Source organism: Mesoplodon bidens (genome assembly GCF_964165515.1).
Source record: "Mesoplodon bidens genome assembly, chromosome: 11".
NCBI lineage: Eukaryota > Metazoa > Chordata > Mammalia > Artiodactyla > Ziphiidae > Mesoplodon > Mesoplodon bidens.
This window is the reverse complement of record NC_138167.1, coordinates 67,419,298-67,440,147: the sequence shown is the minus strand read 5'-3', so window position 1 is coordinate 67,440,147 and position 20,850 is coordinate 67,419,298. Positions and strand designations below refer to the sequence as shown.

At 50.8% G+C, this 20,850-nt stretch overlaps 1 protein-coding gene across 1 annotated transcript in view; it reads right to left on the bottom strand.

Annotated features, from left to right (window-relative positions):
• TMEM184B (transmembrane protein 184B) overlaps positions 1–8,343 on the bottom strand; it is a 50,447-nt gene extending 42,104 nt beyond the window's left edge. The window contains exon 1 of the mRNA XM_081248909.1: positions 8,222–8,343. The gene's annotated coding sequence lies outside the window, so the exon portion shown is untranslated. The remainder of the gene's footprint in view (positions 1–8,221) is intronic.
• Between the last annotated feature and the right edge of the window lie 12,507 nt (positions 8,344–20,850).

Here is a 20,850-nt window from a genome sequence, read left to right as displayed (position 1 = left end):
AAGACGAAATACAACCCTCAGAATGGGAGAAAATATTTGCAAACGAAGCAACTGACAGAGGATTAATCTCCAAAATATACAAACAGCTCATGCAGCTCAATACCAAAAAAAACCAAACAACCCAATCAAAAATGGGCAAAAGACATAGACATTTCTCTAAAGAAGACATACAGATGGCCAACAAACACATGAAAAAATGCTCAACATCACTAATTATTAGAGAAATGCAAATCAAAACTACAATGAGATATCACCTCACACCGGTCAGAATGGCCATCATCACAAAATCTACAAACAATAAATGCTGGAGAGAGTGTGGAGAAAAAGGAACCCTCATGCATTGTTGGTGGGAATGTAAACTGATACACCCTCTATGGAGAACAGTACAGAGGTTCCTTAAAAACCTAAAAACAGAACTAACATGTGACCCAGCAATCCCACTACTGGGCATATACCCTGAGAAAACCATAATTCAAAAAGACATATGTACCCCAACATTCACTGCAGCACTATTTACAATAGACAGGACATGGAAGCAACCTAAATGTCCATCAACAGAGGAATGGATAAAGAAGATGTGGTACATATACAATGGAATCTTACTCAGCCATAAAAAGGAACGAAATTGGGTCATTTGTAGAGACGTGGATGGACGGACAGACTGTCAAACAGAGTGAAATAAGTCAGAAAGAGAAAAACAAATATCATATATTAATGCATATACGTGGAATCTGAAAAAACAGATAATCTTATTTACAAAGCAGAGGACTTCCCTGGTGGCACAGTGGTTAAGAATCCGTTTGCCAATGCAGGGAACATGGGTTCAACCCCTGGTTCGGGAAGATCCCACATGCCGCAGAGCAACTAAGCCTGTGGGCCCCAACTACTGAGCCTGCACTCTAGAGCCCATGCACCACAACTACTGAGCCCACGCGCCTAGAGCCCGGGCTCCACAACAAGAGAAGCCACCGCAATGAGAAGCCCGCATACTGCAAGGAAGAGTAGCCCCCGCTCGCCGCTACTAGAGAAAGCCCATGTGCAGTAACAAAGACCCAACACAGCCAAAAATAAATAAATTAAAAAAAAAAAAGGCAGAAATAGAGACACAGACGTAGAGAACAAATGTATGGATACTGAGGGGGAAGGGGTGGGGTGGAGTGGGATGAATTGGGAGATTAGTACTGACGTATATACACTATTGATACTATGTATAAAATAAATAACTAATGAGAACCTACTGTATAGCACAGGAAACTCTACTCAATGCTCTGCAGTGACCTAAATGGGAAGGAAATCCAAAAAAGAGGGGATATATGTATACGTATGGCTGATTCACTTTGCTGTACAGTAGAAATGAACACAACATTGTAAAGCGACTATACTCCAATAAAAATTTTTAAAAACTAGATTAAAAACAAGAAAAAAAAGAGTAACACTAGTACTAAGTAGTATGTTAACATTAATTATATTAATTTCCTCACACACATCCGTTCACCAACACCTATCGTTGTGCCTGCAGGCACCCGAAATGACAGCTGATGGAATCCCAGGTTCTCTGTTCATTCCAGACAGAACAAAAAACACGGCTGGGGCTTCCCTGGTGGCGCAGTGGTTGAGAGTCTGCCTGACGATGCAGGGGACACGGGTTCGTGCCCCGGTCCGGGAAGATCCCACATGCCGTGGAGTGGCTGGGCCCGTGAGCCATGGCCGCTGAGCCTGCGCGTCCGGAGCCTGTGCTCCACAACGGGAGAGGCCACAACAGTGAGAGGCCTGCGTACCGCAAAAAAAAAAACAAAACACGGCTGCTAGAGATGGAGACCAGGAGCCTCTGCCAGTGGCTACAGCAGCAGCAGCCGTGGGGTTAGTTATTTTTCCCCTGGAGCTTTCCTGTAAGAGATAACCCAGAAGGCTTTGGGAAACAGCCCCACCCAGCAGAGTGGAGGTGCTCAGCCACCTGCCAACAGGACAGGGCCTCCCTGGGTGCAGGCTGCCCACAGGGGTTGTAGCAGGAGAAAAATAAAGGCACCAAACTCCACACACTTCTCCCAGGGTGGGGAGGCTGTCTTATCTGAAAATCACTTTCAGGGCGGCAGATGTAGTAACTTCCAGAGGTCTCATTCCACCGGCTTCGTTGAGGTGAGGGCCGGGGACAGCCATCCTGGGACCACCCATGGCCTGAAGCTAAAGGGTCCTCAGATCGTGGCTCCCGAACAAGGATACTGAAGTCTTCAGGGGGATCACAAAACAGACTGCAGGTTGGAAAATAAGACACACACACACACACACACACCTTCTCTATCCATCTTCACTTGCCAGTGAAGACCGGTTCTCCCTCCAAGACAGAAACCAGGCCCTCCTCTTGGGGGCAGGGTGGATTTCAAGGTTTTCCAACCTGGGACCTCATCTGAGCCCTGTGGCAGCCAGGAGGTGGGCAGAGGAGGATGAATAACCCCACTGGAGGGCAAGTGACTGGCCCAAGGTCATCACCAGGTTCTCTGACTCTGTGCAGTGCCCTGCCGGCTCCTCACACCATGGTGCCATCCAGCAAAAAGGGTGGACACCTCGTCTTTCCTACAGACCTTGAAATAAAGCACCAAGGGGCTCTGTTTTAGAACTTCTCTGATTCTTTCATATCTACGGCTAACTTTCATGTCATGGGTAAACGCTTGCAACTCGGTGTCATGTGAACAATGAGCTAGTGCAAGATGATGCCGAGAAGGAAAATATGCCCACTCTTCAACAGTGATTATTTCTTGGTTATCAGAAATTTGGGGTGATTTCTATTCTTATCCTCCAATCTTTTCTGGGTTCCAAATTTACTATAATCAACAAGTACTATTTTCAAAAGCAGAGAACCCCATTGTTTTTCACAGGCTGAAACACTGCAAACCTTCCATGAAATACTCATTTTGTCGTGTGTGACTTTTTAAAAACATGGTAGAACTGGAAGTGATGTAGGTTAGGAACAAAAGTTTTCTGGGTGGGATCTTCCCTCTCTGGTTTCCGCCCCAGAGGAGAAGGAAAAGGAGGTGACTGTGGGGCTTCCTGCCTCTCAGCCCAGGCCTGAGACCTCCAGACCATTGGACGGAGCCTGTCCTTGAACACACCCAAGGCTGTTTAATGTACCTGTCAGCTCCTGATATAACTCAGTTCTAATAAACAATCCTGTTCTGACCTATCACTTCTCAAGAATAATTCCAGCTTTATCCTGTGTGGCAATGATACTAACCCATCCAACTGTTGGTTTGTTAGGCAAAGCGATTTCAGCACCTACTCTGTGCAAAGCATCATGCCAGACACTGAGCCACCATTAACCCAAGACTGGAAATACAACCAACCAGACAGAGGCCCCATGTCATCCTTCTAAGTTCTGGCCAAGCATAGGGTTTCAGATGCACTAAAACAGCAGCAAACAGGAATGTGAACAAACGCAGCCTAATTCCAGCACCGCCCCTCCCAGGACTTTGACAAAGCAGGGACCTAGCACGAGTCCCTGATGAGAACACTGGCAGCTTAGCTGCACTGCATTAAGGTACCTGCACCACATGCCACTCGGCAGAGGTAGACAAAATGGGCAGGGAACATAAGATAATCCGAAACTTGGGGACCATCCAAATCTTCCCTCCAGGGCCCCTCACACTCTACTTCTTCCCCTTCCTGTCCTCTTTGAGGCCAAGAAGATCACATTCAATTAACATTTACTTTTTTTTGCGGTACGTGGGCCTCTCACTGTTGTGGCCTCTCCCGTTGCGGAGCACAGGCTCCGGACGCGCAGGCTCAGCGGCCATGGCTCACGGGCCCAGCCGCTCCGCGGCATGTGGGATCCTCCTGGACAGGGGCACGAACCTGTGTCCCCTGCATCGGCAGGCGGACTCTCAACCACTGCGCCACCAGGGAAGCCCATTTACTGAGGGCTTACTACGTGCTGAGCCCCAATGCCAAAAAATTTTGCAGACAAACAACTCAGACCTTTGCTTTGCACATGCTGTTCCCTCTGCCTGGAACGTGCTTCCTTATACATGGTGACAGCGTAAATGTCACCTGGTCAGAGAAGTGCCTGCCCAGGCGGGAATGCCTCAATGTTCCCTCAGAGCACCTATGAGAACCGGAATGGCTCTCCCCAGCTGGACTCAGCTCCCTGCACTGGCATTCAGGCGTGCAACACCTCTTTCTTGAATAAATTAAACAGCCTGTAAGGTAACAATAAAAGCCAGTGTTTACTGAGCACGTACCATGTACAGCCAAATGCTGTGCTGAGCTCCATGCAGACATCAGAGCGTTAGAGCCATATGATGGCTGCACTACTATTACTCCTCTTTTACAAATGAAGGAAATTGCATCATCTCCCGCTATTCTTAAAGAATGGGAATCAGAACCTGGTAAGCAACGTGTCCAAGGCCACAGAGCTAATAAGAGAGCTGCAGCTCCCAATTCTTTCTCCAGAAGGCTCAGCTTACCTCCCTCTCTCCCCGGTGGCCAAAGGGGTGCTTCTTTTACCTGTGCTCCCAGTGACCATTTTTGTCCCCTTCCTGAATTCTCAGCCTCCTCTCCCCAGGCACCCAATTCAGAAGTTTTCCCCGATTCCTCCCCTCACGTCCTACACCCATGGGCTCCCACAGCCAAAGTGGACCCCCCTCAGCTGTGCTTCAGCAGACATCCTGTGCGAAGACCCCTAGCCTTTCAGCCTTGGAGGGAGGGACAAACTGGGGCGTTCAGCTGGCCGCTCAACACCCAGCAAAGCAGGCGGGGAGGACAGGCATCCCCTCAGTGAACCCACACATGAGATCTGGCAGTTAAGCCTGGCTCTCCGCGCCCCACTTCCCACTACGTCCCCACCCCCCTTTGCTTGTATTTATAGCACTGATGAGCATGGGGGCCTGGAGGATGGAAGATGGGGGAAAGGAGCCGCCCACCCTGTCCAGAGCCACAGTGTGAGAGGTCAGCGAGGACCTGCCAGACCCGGGAGAGCCAGGAAGAACCCGGTTCCAGTTCAGGGGGCCACCCCACCGCCAGCCATGGAGGCCAGGGTAGAGCCACCATTACAGCAGTGAGCTCCAGAGCCCCGTCCTGAGTCACACAGGGCTGTCAGGACCAGAAGCTGCTGGAAGAATAGAAGCGAAAGGCAGCAGGGACCGAAAAGGATGCCAGTGACCCGAGGGAAAGCAAAGGAGGGAAAGGCCCAGTCTCCTTGGAGTTACCTGCAGGAATGAAGGAAGGAGACGCGGGCACACGGTCCCGGAACACGCGGCTGAGGCTGTCGCTTCCTTTTTGAAAACTTCAGGGCTCCCTGGTGACCACACTGGGGTCAAGCTCAAACTCCTCAGTGGGGCCTTCAAAGGTCTTCATGCCCTGGGCCCACCATAGCCATGTCTGGGTGAGGTATTTCAGGCCTCCGCACCTCTGCCCAGCGGGGCTTCCTCTGCCTAGAATGCCCTCTCCCTCCACAGGCAGAGGACTCCCCGTCGTCCTTCAAGGTGCAGGAGGTTTCGCTTCTACGATGATGTCGGGCACACCCCAGCGTTAGTGGGGGAAGAGCGTGGGCTCCAAGGTCAGCTCCACCGCCCAGCACGGCTTTACCCTCCTAGGCTGCCTCCTCTGCAAAACGTGAAGGTAACTGTTCCCACCTCACTGCGGTGGGAGGATGAAACTCAGTCGTTCATGAAAGCACTTTGAACTGTGCCTGGCACACAGTAAGTGCTTAATGAACGAGCTGTTGTTCCTGTTGTCCTCCGGCCCCACTAGGGCCCTCTGTTTCCACCACAAGCAGAGCACCCTCTGTCGCATATCTGTTACACGGTGGACAGCCTCAGCCAACCACAGCCTCTTAAAAGACACAGCCCACGACTCAGCACGGTGCTGGGCACACAGTAGGTCTTCAGCAAGTGTTCACTGCCTGTGAAGGTCCAGTGGTAGACCCCCCCCCCCGAGTTCTCCCAGGGCCCGGCAGCTGGCCTTCCACAACTCACACGCCAAATCCCCAGTCTCAAGGCCCAGCAGAGTGAGAAGGGTATTCACAGTTACTGGGTTTCAAAACAATAAAGGACCATACTCTGCCTTCCCACTCCAGGGAATTCACAGGGAGAAATGAGCACAGGAGGGACTGGAAATAGCATGGAGCCCCTCTTGGGGAAGAGAGCTCGGCCGGTCCGCCAGAAACCAGGAGCAAAACCTCAAAGGCAGAGGAGGAGGAAACAGCCTCCAGACAGAAGCCCGAGCTCCACAGAACTCGGCCAACACCAGTGAACTAGGACAAGATCACTTGCACCCATTCTGCCCTGAAGCTCTTCTTCCCACCCGCTTGGAGGCCTTTAGAAGGGGTTCCTGGTGTAACCCACTACCACATGGGAGCAACTTAAAACACATCCAGAATCCCAAAGGCTGCACAAAGGAGCCAGGTTGCCTGTGGCCTATTCTTGGGGGGAATTGATGGTGACTTCTCCATGCACACTGGCTATGGGGGCCTTGTGTCTGGATTGGGGTCACTGTCTATGTCCATCGCCCCAGCAGACTGGAAGCCCTTAGAGGCCGGGCACCAGGTTCCATTCATCTTTAGACCCCTGTGCCCCTAGCATAGTACCTGGCATGTAGTAGATGCTCAGTAAGTTACAAGGCAGCACACCTAGCAGCAAGAGAGGTCCTGGTTCATGGATGACTCCATGCAGGCCTGCCACATACATGGACAAGGAGTCATGTGCTCCCTCTGGGTCTCAGTTTCCTCATTTGTAAAGAGGGATAACAAACAGTTCTGTACACGCACAGCCTCCGAGAGAATTAACTGGGGAAATTTACATGGAAAGCACCAAAGCATCAGAGGAATGCTAGTCATCCTTCCAGTTTCAGCTCAGCTCCCCTCGCCCCCTCCACCCCAAGTTGGAACCTTTTCTGCTGGCCACGTTTCCCCTCCTCCAGCACTGAACCCACTCTGCATTCCCTCTATTGTTTTATATTTTTCACATCATTGTGACTACTTGATTCTAAGTTTGATTCCCAGACCGACCTGAGAGGTCCTGGATCCCAGGGGCATCATGTGTTTCTGTTCAAAGCCTAATAAAATGGGCACACAGACCTGACCGCTGGGGCCTTCCCACCCCACGGTCCCAGCTCTGATACACACGGCACCCTCCAGCAAGATGTCCCGATGTGCAGAGCCTAGGGGGCCCACCAAGCACACTGAAAAGGAAGGAAGATAGGAAGGGACGCTGCACACGTAAGCTGTGCAGGAGTCACACCTCTGAGACCTGCGCCGCCTTTGCAGGTGCGTGAGCTTATTTGCCTGGCTACCTCCACAGCACAAGGGCCTCTCCAGGGCACAGATTGCTGCTTCTTTCCTTACATAAAGCACCCAGCAGTCAGATAAATAATACATGACCTTCTCCTCACACGCAGGTATCAGACGTGCAAACACCTGCTTTGCCCCACAGTGCCCTGGGTGTGGGTGTGTGCGTGTGTGGGTGTGTAATGTCTGGCCTTGCACAACCCCAGAGGGGATACGGGTTGGAAACAGATACTCACACCCACCTCTGAACCCCATCTCCTTGCCTTGGCCTGGAGTCAACTAGCACTAGACCCAAGCAGTGTGCCCAGAGAGGAAATGTCTGGGATGGATGCACACACCCTAAACCAGTCTCTGTGGTCCTTTTCCAAGCACATATCCTTGGAGCCCCAGGTTCCTGCCGGTGCCCCTCCAAACTGCTGACCTGTATGCAACGCGTGTACACCTTCATGCACGCATCCCCAGAGGCCTCGCCAGGCTAGCCACCAGCCCAGATCACAGCTACCCGTACAGGGCAAGGCTGACTCCTCCACTCACTAGGCTGTGCCAGGCGCCAGCACACCCACCGGGCGCACACCATCCCACTTGCAAAGGGCCTGTCCATCCGCTTCCCCTCTCTCTCGGCCACCCCCACGGGCAGGTCCGATTACACTCCAAGCGCGGGCCCCGCCACGCTGGCGAGGAGGGGGCAGCGAACACCCACGGGCGGCCCGCGACCTCGCAAGGTGGGGAGAGAGCGCAGGGCGAGACGGGCGAGGCCGCAGACGCCCCCTCCCTCCCCGCCAGGCCGGCCACCTTCGTCCGCTCCCCGCCCGGGGACCCGCGGGCAATGCGACCCGCGGGGCGCCCCCCGAGCGGGCCTCTCCAGAACGGGGCAGCCCCGCCGCCCCTGGAAGCCCTCGGCCGCCCCCCTCGGGGCCTCCAGCGCAGGGCCGGTGGGTAGGGTACCTCAGGAGCCCATGGCGGCGTGTGTGCGGGCGACGTGCGGCAGCCGGACTGCGAGAGCGAGGCAGGCTGACGGCACCGCAGCCCTAGTATCTCGCCGCCGCCGGCTCGTCCCGGGCCCAGCGGAGTGCCGCCGCGGCGCGCCTGCGCACCGAGCGCGCCGCCGGGGAGGGCGGGGCGGCGAACGCGAGGCTGAGATCACCCTCCCGGCCTTAAAGGAGCCGCCGTCCCAAACCCCAGGTGCTGGGAGTGATCCCGGCTCTCCTCCAGCCGATCGTAAACCAGTCAAGAGTCGCCTCCCCAACCTGCATCCCACCCCCAACCCTGCCCACCAGTGAGCTTCTTGGGGTGCAGGGACAGAGTCTTGGGCTCCAAGCTCTGTCCCTGGCACTCGCTGGCTGTATGGAGCTTCACCTCTTTTCCTCCATTTGGGCCTGTTTGAAGATGAAACAATATCTAATGGCTATTTGTCGAGTGAAGGATGCATGTGGAATTGTGGAATGAATGTATACTGAGGTGCTGTGTGCAATAACGCGAAATGAAATTGCAAAACAGAGAAAGAGGTTTTTCTTCCCACTCCACCTAGCAGCGCTTCCTTCCTGCCCCACCGCCTCTAGGTGGCCTAACTAGCAAAATTCTTCAGATATCATTCAAACCGCCTAGCCCATTTCTGTTTGCCAGGTTCACACCCAACTCAGTTTAACTAAAAAACATAAAATCCAATCAAGTTCCGGCTTTGGTGTGTTCAAGATCCCCAAATGTATTTCTATCCCCAGCCCATGTTCCTCCCGTGAACTGTGTACTCACCACCTCATACCTGAGGTTCCAATAGGATCTCAAAGTCAACAAGCCCACAACAGAACCATTTCCTCTCAAACGCAGAGACCTGCACTCTCACAGCCTCCCCACAAGAACGGTTAGCAGCTCCATCCTTCCAGCCCCCAGCCTAGAACTCCTGGAATCATCCTTGAATCCCTCCTCTCACCCCTTTACCCACTGGAGCAGGAAATTATGTTGGCTGTACCTGCAAAATGTATCTAGATTCTAACCTCTTCCACCCCATCTCCACTGCCACCACCCCAACCACTTTCTGTCCAGGATTATTGCAATATTCTTGTTATGCTGAATATTTTTATCCCCCCAAAATTCATATGCTGAAATCCTAACCCCCAATGTGATGGTATTAGGAGCTGGGGCCTTGGGAGGTGATTAGGTCATATGGGTGGAGCCTTCATGAATGCTATTAATGCCCTTAAAAAAGAGACCCCAGAGAACTTTCTAGCCTTCTTTCTGCCATGTGAGAATACGGTAAGAAGTTAGCAGTCTATAACCCAGAAGAGGGCCCTCACCAGAATCTATCATGCTAGCAGGCACCCTGATCTTGGACTTCCAGCCTCCAGAACTATGAGAAATAAATGTCTGTTGTTGATAAGCCACCCAATCTATGGTAATTTGTTATAAGTCTACTTCATTGCAGGAGCCAGAGGGATTCTTTTAAAACCTAAGTCAGAACACCGCACTTCTTTGCCCAAAGCCTGCCATTGGCTGTGCATTTCACTCTGAATAAAAGCCAAAGTCCTTACAAATCCCTGCAGAGCTTTGCTTCATCTAACATTCCATCCACCCAACGGTGTCTGACCTCATCTCCTCCTCTTGCTTCCCTCCACACTGACCCCTTGCTGTTCCTAGAACAAATGAAGCACGCTTGGCCTCAAATCCTTGGCACTGGCTGATCCCTCTGCTGGGATTGCTGTTCCCTCAGACACCTGAATGCTCCCTCCTTCATTTTCTTCAAGGGTTTGCTCACGTGTTCCCCACTCAGTAAGGCCTGCCCTAACCACCCTAGTAAACTTGCCAAACCCCTTACATGCAGTCCCGATTCCCCCTTTCCATGCTCTAGTTTTTCCCACATCACTTAATTTCTATCATGACATAGTTTGCCTGTTTTACTGTTTGTCTTCCACCAGTAAAACGTAAGTGCTACAAGGACAAAGATTTTTGTTCTTTTTGTGTCCTGATATAATCCCAGTACTTAGTACAAGGGTTGGTATAGAGAACATGCTTAAAAACTTTCTGTAGCATGAAGAGTCCTCTAGGAAAAGTCCTTCCCAGCCCCCAGGTAGGAAGTTGCTCAGGGCTTTCCAGCACACAAACAAGGCTTATCATCAATTGCATCATCATCATTTGTTCATGACTTCCCAGCTCTCCCTCCCTACACATGAACCCCCCCAGGGCAAAGTCCTTGTCTTAATTATCACCATATCTTATGCTTAGCATAGAAACCGGACACGATTTGACATCAGAGCGGTCAGGCCAAACCACACCCTAATTCAAGTTGTTAGCCCCTGTTTATTAAGAGCACTCTGAGTCTCAATTTACAGAGGCCTCAGGCTGACAGGGGCAGGGGCAGGTGATGGGTATTTTTAGGCTTGGGTTGCCAGAAAGGGGCTCAAAGACAGAAAGTCACCTGGCCTGAGTGACATGGCAGGTCAGCAGCAGGTGGCACTGTGAGCCCTAGTTTGTTGCTCCCTGGCTTTCCTCATCCTCTCTCCAGGCTAATTTAGAAGTAAAAATTTATCCCTCCGTCACCAACCCACTCCGTGCAAATGCCCATTCACCCTGGCTCAAAGATGCCACTCACATCGGCCCCTCTCCCTTCCATGCTGGGGCCACTGTCCTGGTTCAGGTCCCCATACTTCTGGACAATTATAACAGTTCCCCAACCCACTAGTCACCTTTACCCCTGCTCACTGGCTACTGAAGGAGCCTTTCTCCACCTCTAGCAACCAACTACTCTTCCTTCAAAGGACAAATCCGATGTCATCTTTTGGTTCTTTCTTGATTCCCACCTCCCTCACTCTCCTCTTCTCCATTCTGGTCTAATTAGTTTCCCCCCAACAAAAAAATCACAAATAAGCTGAAATTCATCAAAGAATAGTTAAGTAAATTATGGTAGATCCATACAATGGTATGTTGTGTAGATACTGAAACAGCCACTTTACACATTTCAGATAATAAGGGGAAATGATTAGGAATAATACTGACTGGAAAAGGTAGTAATATATTTGCATGATAGCCTGATCTGAACTGTTTAAAAAAAATTTTTTTTAGGCTTAGAAGAAAGATTGGAAGGAAATATAACAAAATGTTAATAGTGGGTTCTCCTAAGTGGCAGAATTATGAATATTGGTTACCTTCTCTCTCTCTCTCTTCCTTATTTAATTTTTGTTTCTCTGTATTTTCCAAAATGTTTGCCAAAAGCATGCAATCTCTTCAAAATAAGAAAAAAGGTTATTTAAAGAAATGGTCTGGGACTTCCCTGGTGGCACAGTGGTTAAGAATCTGCCTGCCAGGGCTTCCCTGGTGGCGCAGTGGTTGAGAGTCTGCCCGCCGATGCAGAGGACACGGGTTCGTGCCCCGGTCTGGGAAGATCCCACATGCCGCAGAGCAGCTGGGCCCATGAGCCATGGCCGTTGAGCCTGCATGCGCGTCTGGAGCCTGTGCTCTGCAATGAGAGAGGCCACAACAGTGAGAGGCCCACATACCGCAAAAAAAAAAAAAAAAAAAGAATCTGCCTGCCAATGCAGGGGACACAGGTTCAATCCCTGGTCTGGGAAGAACCCACATGCCGCGGAGCAACTGAGTCCGTACGCCACAACTACTGAGCCTGTGCTCTAGAGCCTGCATGCCACAACTACTGAAGCCCGCACGCCTAGAGCGCATGCTCCGCAACAAGAGAAGCCACCACACCGCAAGGAAGAGTAGCCCCGGCCTACCGCAACTAGAGAAAGCCCGTGTGCAGCAACAAAGCCCCAACACAGCCAAAAAAAAATTTATTAAAAAAAAAAGAAGAAGGGCTTCCCTGGTGGCGCAGCGGTTGGGAGTCCGCCTGCCGATGCAGGGGACACGGGTTCGTGCCCCGGTCTGGGAAGATCCCACATGCCGCGGAGCGGCAGGGCCTGTGAGCCACGGCGGCTGAGCCTGTGCGTCCGGAGCCTGTGCTCCGCAACCGGAGAGGCCACAACAGTGAGAGGCCCGCGTACTGCAAAAAAAAAAAAAAAAAAAAAAAAAAAAAAGAAGAAGAAGAAATGGTGTGTTGTTCCCTTCTGTTTTCTTCTCTCTGTGCATCATAATTCATCTGAATGCATCTGTCTCCCCCACCAGACTAAGGGCCTCTCAAGGGTAATGGGGATCAAGCTGGATTATCTCTGCATCCAAAATCCACTCCTAGCATCTGCAGGGGAGTGCAGAGGAAAGAGCCAGGGCCTCAGCGGTGCTGGTGAAACCGTGCACCTCAGATTCGGACTTGAACCCACATGGCTGGGACTCGAACCTGGCCAAAACCCAGTTTTCCAACTGAGATAACACACCTGGTTTCTCGACTTTATGAAGCTCAGGCTCTTGATGTCTCATGGCAGAAAGAATTCAGTGAGAGACAAAGTGGTAGGTAAGAAGTGGATTTATTTAGAGAGAAACACACTGCACAGGGTGTGGGCCATCTCAGAATGTGAGAAAGGCACCAGGGTATGGGGTTGTCAATTTTTATAGGGGTGGGTAATTTCGTAGGCTAATGATTGGGAGGGGTATTCCAGCTATTTTAGGAAGGGGCGGGGATTTCCAGGAATTGGGCCACCATCCACCTTTGATCCTTATGGCCTGTCTTGGAAATGTCATGGTGCCTGAGGGTGTGTCATTTAGCTTGCTGATGTGATCATATACTGAGGCTCAAGGTCTAGTGGAAGTCGACTTCTCTGCCATAGTGAACCAATTTGGTTCTAATCAGTTTATGTCATGTCCTCAGGCTATGTCATTCTTTCAAAGGTTGTGCCCTGCCCCCCTTCCCTCCAGTTTCACTGGTGCTAGCTAATGAGTGGCCCAGAGCCCAGAGCACTCTGAATCCATTTACCTGCAGTCTCTGTGTCTCCCACGTTTCCCCAAGGATGCTGTGGGAGCCCTGGCCAGGTGTCCTGGAGAGGCAGTGTGGTATGGAGGGCAGAGCACAGAGCCAGCTCCATTTACTTCCTAGCAGTATGATCTTAGGCACGTGGCTTTGCCTCTCTGAGGCTCCGTTTCCCCAACAATATGTATGAAAATGTCTACACGGTATTTTGCACACAGCTGACAATCATGCTGCAGTCTATAGCATGGGGCTGCTGAAGGCCCAGCTAACTTTTTACCTGAATCAGAACCTTTTGGTTGCAACGGACTAAAACCCAATTCAAACTAAGTTAAACAAAGGAAGGGAATTTAAGGGCTCACTTAATTAGGAAGTGCCAGGCAGAGCTGGATTTGAGGCCTCACACACCGTCATTAGGACACTATTTCTCTCATTCTGTTGGGTGGGTGTGTGTGTGTGGGGGGGCCTCATTCCCAGGTTCTCTTTACCCCGCAAAGGCACAGAGAATATGTCTTTCCTAAGAATTCCGAAAGTTCTGTTCCATACTTGCCTCGGATTGGCCCATCTTGAGTCTCTTTCCCATCTCTGAGCCAATCACTGTAGCCAGGAACTGCAGTGTTCCAATTGGCCAGGCCTAGATCAATGGCTCCGCCCCTGGAGCCAGTGGGAGGAGTCCGTTCCTACTGAACCAAAAGCACTGAGACGGAGGGTGGGCCCCTTAAGGAAAATGGGATGCCGTGACCAAAAGAACCAAGAAAGAGTGCTGGGGAGGAAAAAACCTCAGATGTTCAGCAGCTCAGGGAGTTTAAGTGGCTCTTCCAGGTCACCCAGAAAGGAAGATCAGGGACAGGGCAGAAGTGTAACCTCAACCAGAGCAGAGATGGAGGGAACTACGAGAGCCATCTGGATGGGGTGGCTTTTTGGAAGCCTTTAGCCTGTACGGTGGCCAGACTGCCTGGTTCAGATCCGACTCCACCACTGACAGTCTGTGAGACTTTGGGCAAATCACTAAGCTTCTCTGAGCCTCAGTTTCTTCATCTGTAAAATGGGGTTAACAACCATACCATCATTTCAGGGCTGATGTGAAGATGAAATAACACAAGTAAGGCTGTTAGCACAGGGCCTGGCATGCTATAAGCACTCAGGAAGTGCTGGGGGTTTTTTTGTTTTGTTTTTTGGCCTCACTGCATGGCATGTGGGACCTTAGTTCTCTGACCAGGGATCGAACCTGCGCCCCCTGAATTGGAATCGCGGAGTCTTAACCACTGGACCACCAAGGAAGTCCTGGAAGTGCTGTTTTTAATATATATAAACAGTAAGAAGGCCTTTTCTGAAATTCCTGTTTGCAACTGAAAACATAAACAGGCCCAACTAAGATGATTTTGATGAACTTGCCTCAAACTCTGCCATCAGTGAGTCTATCCCCAGCAGCCACTTTGTTCTGGTGTCAGGGTCTTGCTGCTACTGTTCCCATCACCTGGAACACATTTCTTCTCACACCCTTTCCTTTCCCTAGTTAATTCCTGCCCCTCCCTCAGGTCCCTGATAATACACTGGTTCCCCCGGGTATGTCATTAAGTGGAAAAAAGAAAATATCATACAGAACAGTAAGTATTAGGTGTATCATTTATGGAAATATATGTGTGTATGTCTATTTCTGTGTGTGTGTGTATGATTTAAAATGCATAGTAGGGGAGACTTCCCTGGTGGTCCAGCGGTTAAGACTCCACACTCCCAATGCAGGTGGCCTGCGTTCGATCCCTGGTCAGGGAACTAGATCCCACAAGCCGCAACTAAGACCCAGTGCAGCCAAATAAATAAATAAATAAATAAATAAGGACTTCCCTGGCGGTGCAGTGGTTAAGACTCCACCTGCCAATGCAGGGGACCCGGGTTCGATCCCTGGTCCAGCAAGATCCCACATGCCGCAGAGCAACTAAGCCCGTGCGCCACAGCTACTGAGCCTGCACTCTAGAGCCTGTGAGCCACAACTACTGAGCCCGCGTGCCACAACTACTGAAGCCCGCACACTTAGAGCCCGTGCTCCGCAACAAGAAGCCACCACAATGAGAAGCACATGGACCACAACAAAGAGTCCCCTGCTCGCTGCAACTAGAGAAAGCCCGCACAGCAACGAAGACCCAATGCAGCCAAGAATAAAAAAGAATTTTAATAAAAATAAAAATAAATAAATATTTTTAAAAATAATAAATAAAATGCATAGTAGGGAATTCCCTGGCAGTCCAGTGGTTTGGACTCAGTACTTTCACTGTGAGGGTGTGGGTTCAATCCCTGGTTGGGGAACTAAGGTCCCACAAGCTGTGCAGTGTAGCCAAAAAATTAAAAAAAAAATGCATAGTAATTTTCTGGAATTCATGAGAATGGACCCTCACATGAACAGAGGGCAAACAAGGACCAGGTCTTAGTCATCTTTGCTCAGAACCTGATGCAAAGGGTCATCATCTACATCACAACTACTTTTCATTGAGCAGTTGCTATGTGGCAGGCAATGTACTAAGCTCTTCATTATCTCAACAAGCAGCAGTGACGGCCATTTGGCAGATGAGGAAACTGAGGCACAGACCTTGGCATCATTACTTGGCCAAGGTCACACCTGAGCAACCCGGCACACAGGGAGCCCTCGTGGATGTTTGTTAAATGAACCCAGAACCCACAGTAGCCCCCACAGGGAACTAGGAAAATCAGCCAGTGAGAGAAAATGCTTCTGACTTCACAAAGCCTTTCCTCTTAGGGTGGTGATCTTCAGGGCATCAATGGCCATCAGCAAGCAGAACAAGGCCATTCCTGGGGACACCATCTAGGTCGTGTGTATGTGTGTGTGTGAATCAGGGATGTGGCTGCTGATGATTTACAGGTTGCTGTGAAAAGACCCTGAGTTGGAGACACAGAGAGAAGGAGCTTCCTCTTACTGCCTGTCAGTCACACACACACAAACGTGCACACCTGTACCTCCAACAGAGTTGAGGTGGGTCCCACTTCAAATTCACCTAGCCAAAACAAGCAAAAGAAAACAGGCCAAAGAGAAGGATTTACTGCCAGTTTCCTTGGAATCACTAGGAACTTGTTTCAGATTCTCTACAAAATCCCAGGTTGCAGCCATCTATCCTGAGCACTGCCATCAGGAAAGGGAGGTCCTCCCACAGGTCAGGGACATGCAGGAGCTGGGGAAGCTCGGTCCAGGGTTTCCTGAGAAAGCCTTTAATAAGAGGGAGGAGAGGAGAGAAGGAGCAAGAGGCCTGGGGTCCCAGTCTCAGAGCTGCAGTGACCTGGAGGGCATGACTTCAGAGGGGCTGCACCTTGACCACAGGTGCTTTGAAGATGTTGAGATGAAAGGCTTTGGGAGGCATAATTATCTGAGATGCTATTCTCCCAGGGGCCTGCAGGAGCCCAAGTTACTATCTGCAGAGATCTGTTGTAGAGGTCCCCAGTGGGGCCTTCTTAAACGGGCAGTACCCCATCCCATCAGTGTCTCCTGCATGGGTAGCGCAGCCTCAGTGAAGCCAGGCTCCAGATGTGCAGCTTCCTGAACCTCAATAGGCTACGGGACATGGCCTCACATGGGACAGTTGGGAGGACAGGGAGATGCTGTTGGTGCCTCAAGGCTAGGGTGAAAGGAAGGATGGCAGGGAGCAGGCCAGAGGAAGAGGAGGAAGGTGGCTCCGTGTCACCATGGCAACATTTATCTTGCTCACCAGACCCCTTCTCCCTCACCAACTCACATGCAGCCAGGAAAGCAGGACCCAGAGAAGTGTGGCTTGAGCGAGAGTAGATGTTTGGTGATTGGGCAGCTTGAGGTTGGAGCTTGGAATGGATTTACTCCTTGGAAGGATTAGATGGGTTCCTGCGGGAACCTGTGTTGCAGGCTCTGGGAAAGAGGATGTGACATGGGGGCTCAGCATTTTGGCTGTTAACTATTCCTGTATCTGCTTCTGAAATTGAGTGTGGATGGGGGAGGGGGAGGCAAGGGAATGAGACAGAACACAGGAGTGGAAGGCTCTCCCCTTTGCTAAAGCTAAGCTGGAGTGACCCCGCCCCTGACTGGAGCTGACGGCAGGGATCTGCCCCATCCACTCCTCCTTAGGAGGCCCTGGCTTGTGGAGGGAGGGGGGAAGGCATCAAAAGGTAGGTAGGAAAGGAGAGGGGATGCCACCACCTAGGAGGCAGCAGCCGCGGGGCGTGGATGGCTCGTGTTTTACCAGGGGTGGGGGTAGGGGGGGAGTGAATGAACCAAGTTCAGAGGAAGCCTAGTCCCTCCTTTTGTCCCAGACCCAGTTCTCCCGGTGTCTCCTCCCCACCTTCCTCCTCCAAACCATCTGCCATCCAGTCGTCAATCCCCCTCCTCAAGGGTTCTTTGGCCTCCAAACAAGAGCAGACCTCTTGGCGTCTCAAAACCACCTCCTTCCACGCCTCACCCTCAGCTGCCTCTTCCCCCCACATCCCACCCACCCCAGTCAAAAGGTCACCTGTTGATTTTTAGAAGAGTGGTCACCTGTGTGTCTGTGAGAGGGAGTATAGCACGGGAAGGGGCATGGGCGAACTTGCTGGGGTATTGACAATCGCCCACATCTGCATCAGGTGGTGATTACGCGGGTATATAGAAACAGGTAAAAAGCTATGGATCCGTGTACACTTAAGATGTGTGCGCTTTTCGTACATGAATTATACTTCAATTTAAAAAAGAGAAAAGAAAAAGAAAAAGAACTAGGGGAAAATGATCAGTAGGAAACTTGTTTTTTTGCCAGCCTCCCTTTCCTCTGCCCGGTGGCTTTGAGCCCGCTGACCACACCCTCCTTCTTCTTGCCCCGCCCCCAGCCCTGCTCCTCCCTCCCTGGCCGCGCCCCCTTAGTTTCGAGCTGAGAATGCACGTCCCCCATCGGTGTTCCAGCTTTCTATCAGTGGTCCTACTGTGCTCCCAGGCTCCCAGGCAGGTAACCTCAGAGCCTCCCACTCCCTCTCAGCTGGCTAAGAACACCGCGTCTGAAACGGTTCAGTCATCCTTGCCTTCTGGATGCCTCCTGCCTGGATTGTGACCATAGCTCCCTAACAACTCTCCCTGTCCCCTTTCTCCATCCTCCAATCTCCCTATCCACTGTTCCCAGATTCCTATTCCTCAAGTTCACATCCATGGTGTCCTCTTCTCTAATCAGCGGTCCCCCACAGTGCAGGTGCTGGCGGATGGAAATCAGGCCACTGGGATCTGGCCTCTGCCTCTTGCAGCCTTGGCTGCTGTAGATCTTCTTCCCCCTCTGAGCTTGGAAACTCTGTATCAAGCTGGTCCTTTGCACATGCTGTTTCCTTGGTTGGTAATGACTGTCTTCACCTCACCACCTTCCCCAAACCCGGCCGCCACCATCCAGTAAACTCACATTTCAAGGCTCAGGTCAAATATCTTAAAAAAAAAAATTTTTACTTATTTGGTTGTGCCAGGTCTTAGTTGCAGCAGGCGGACTCCTTAGTTGTGGCAGGCAGGCTCCTTAGTTGCGGCTCACCGGCTCCTTAGTTGTGGCATGCGAACTCTTAGCTGCAGCATGCATGCGGGATCTAGTTCCCTGACCAGGGATCAAACCCGGGCCCCCTGCATTGGGAGCACAGAGTCCTATCCACTGGGCCACCAGGGAAGTCCCAGGTCAAGCATCTTTGAAACACCTTCCTGAGGACATCAGACACATTCCTCCCTCTTTTGTCCCTAGTTCACACTGGGTATCTCACACTGAATTTTGGATTGGGATGAACCACTTGCTAACCTGAGTCTTTCCCCTAACTTTGGCCCCTGGAAGCCAAAGTCACACCTTGTATTTGAAATGTGTAGTTACCATTACTGAGCACTTAAGAGGTGCCTGACTGTGGTGAAGGTTAAGAGGATGGGACACTGCACCTCAGTGTCCTGATCCATAAAACAGGCATCAAAATATACCAACCTCATAGGATTGTTATGAGCAGAGGGTGGGAACAGGGCCTGGCACAAGGAGCCTCCTCAGCCCTTACGTGCATCTGTGGTTTTATTTAATCCTATAACCTCTGAAGTAGGTATTGCCACCTCCACTTTACCGAGAAAACCGAGACCCAGACAGTGCCAAAGATCACAGAGAGAGGGAGCCAGTCCTCTGGATTCCAACCCTGTGCTCTCCACCCCTCACCCCTGAACTCCACTCCACCTCAGCCCAGCACCTGGCATCCACAAGCCCAGTCAATGTTTGTTGCGTGAATAAACCAAGTGGCATGTTTGCCCCCTCCAGCCTGGGCAAAATTTCTGGGCAATTGTTTGGGACACTCGATAAAAATAAGTTGTTTGCATGGATGACGCATTCTGGTCACTCCTCTGGCCTCAGCTTAAATATCACTTCCTCAGAGGCTGTCAACCACCACCCCCTCTCTTATACATTAGCTCCCTGAATAAGAAACACAGGAAGGAGAAACCAGAAGCCAGTGAGGATCGTGGGTAGGAACACAGTGGAGGGGGCAGGGATGGGAGTGATTCTAATTGTTACTTGACTTTTATATAGCTTGACGTTCATATATGTAATACCTCCAAAAAAACAGGATTAAACCAAAAGGGGAGGGACACACTAACTCATTATTTATATATCTCTCTATATATATAGATATATAGGCTGCATTGGGTCTTTCTAGTTGTGGCACCCGGGCTTTCTCTAGTTGCAGCGAACGGGGGCTACTCTTCGTTGCAGTGCGTGGGCTTCTCATCGCGGTGGCTTCTCTTGTTGCAGAGCATGGGCTCTAGGCACGTAGGCTCAGAAGTTGTGGCGCACGGTCTTAGTTGCTCCGCGGCATGCAGGATCTTCCCAGACCAGGGCTCAAACGCGCGTCTCCTGCATTGGCAGGCGGATTCTTAACGACTGCGCCACCAGGGAAGCCCACTCATTTTTTCTTTTTAATTAAATTTATTTATTTATTTATTTTTGTCTGTGTTGGGTCTTTGTTGCTGTGTGCAGACTTTTTTTAGTTGCGGCGAGTGGGGCTACTCTTCGTTGCAGTGCGCGGGCTTCTCACTGCAGTGTCTTCTCTTGTTGTGGAGCACGGCCTCTAGGCACGTAGGCTTCAGTAGTTGCAGCACGCAGGCTCAGTAGTTGTGGTGCACAGGCTTAGCTGCTCCACGGCAAGTGGGATCTTCCCGGATCAGGGCTCAAACCTGTGTCCCCTGCCTTGGCAGGCGGGTTCTTAACCACTGTGCCACCAGGGAAGCCCCACCCACTCATTATTTAAATTAATAAAATAACCACACGGAGCACAGAGAAAAGAGTAATTTCAAGTTACTTCTGGGCACTATACTCTTAACAGTATTTCCTTAGATACATTCTAAGGGGGAAAAAAAACCTGTAAAAAACTTTTTACTCCATAGGTATACTTTCTGTTGTTGTTGGTTTTGGGCCACAAGACTTGTGGGATCTTAGTTCCCTGACCAGGGACTGAACCTGAGCCCTCGGCAGTGAGAGCTTGGGGTCCTAACCACTGGACAGCCAGGGAATTCCCATTCATAGGTATACTTTTAGTAGTAACATTAAAATTGTAATTTTGAAACTTACGTATATTATAGGATACAGCAAATAAGCACATTAGTATTAATAGGATCTAAGATTTTCACTGAAAAAGATACATAAATTAAAAAAAAATTTTTTTAAAGATTAACTCCTTGTATTTCCCCTTAGGGCCCGCAGTTGGTAACATCACACTGTTTGATGTCAGATGGGAGGGGCTG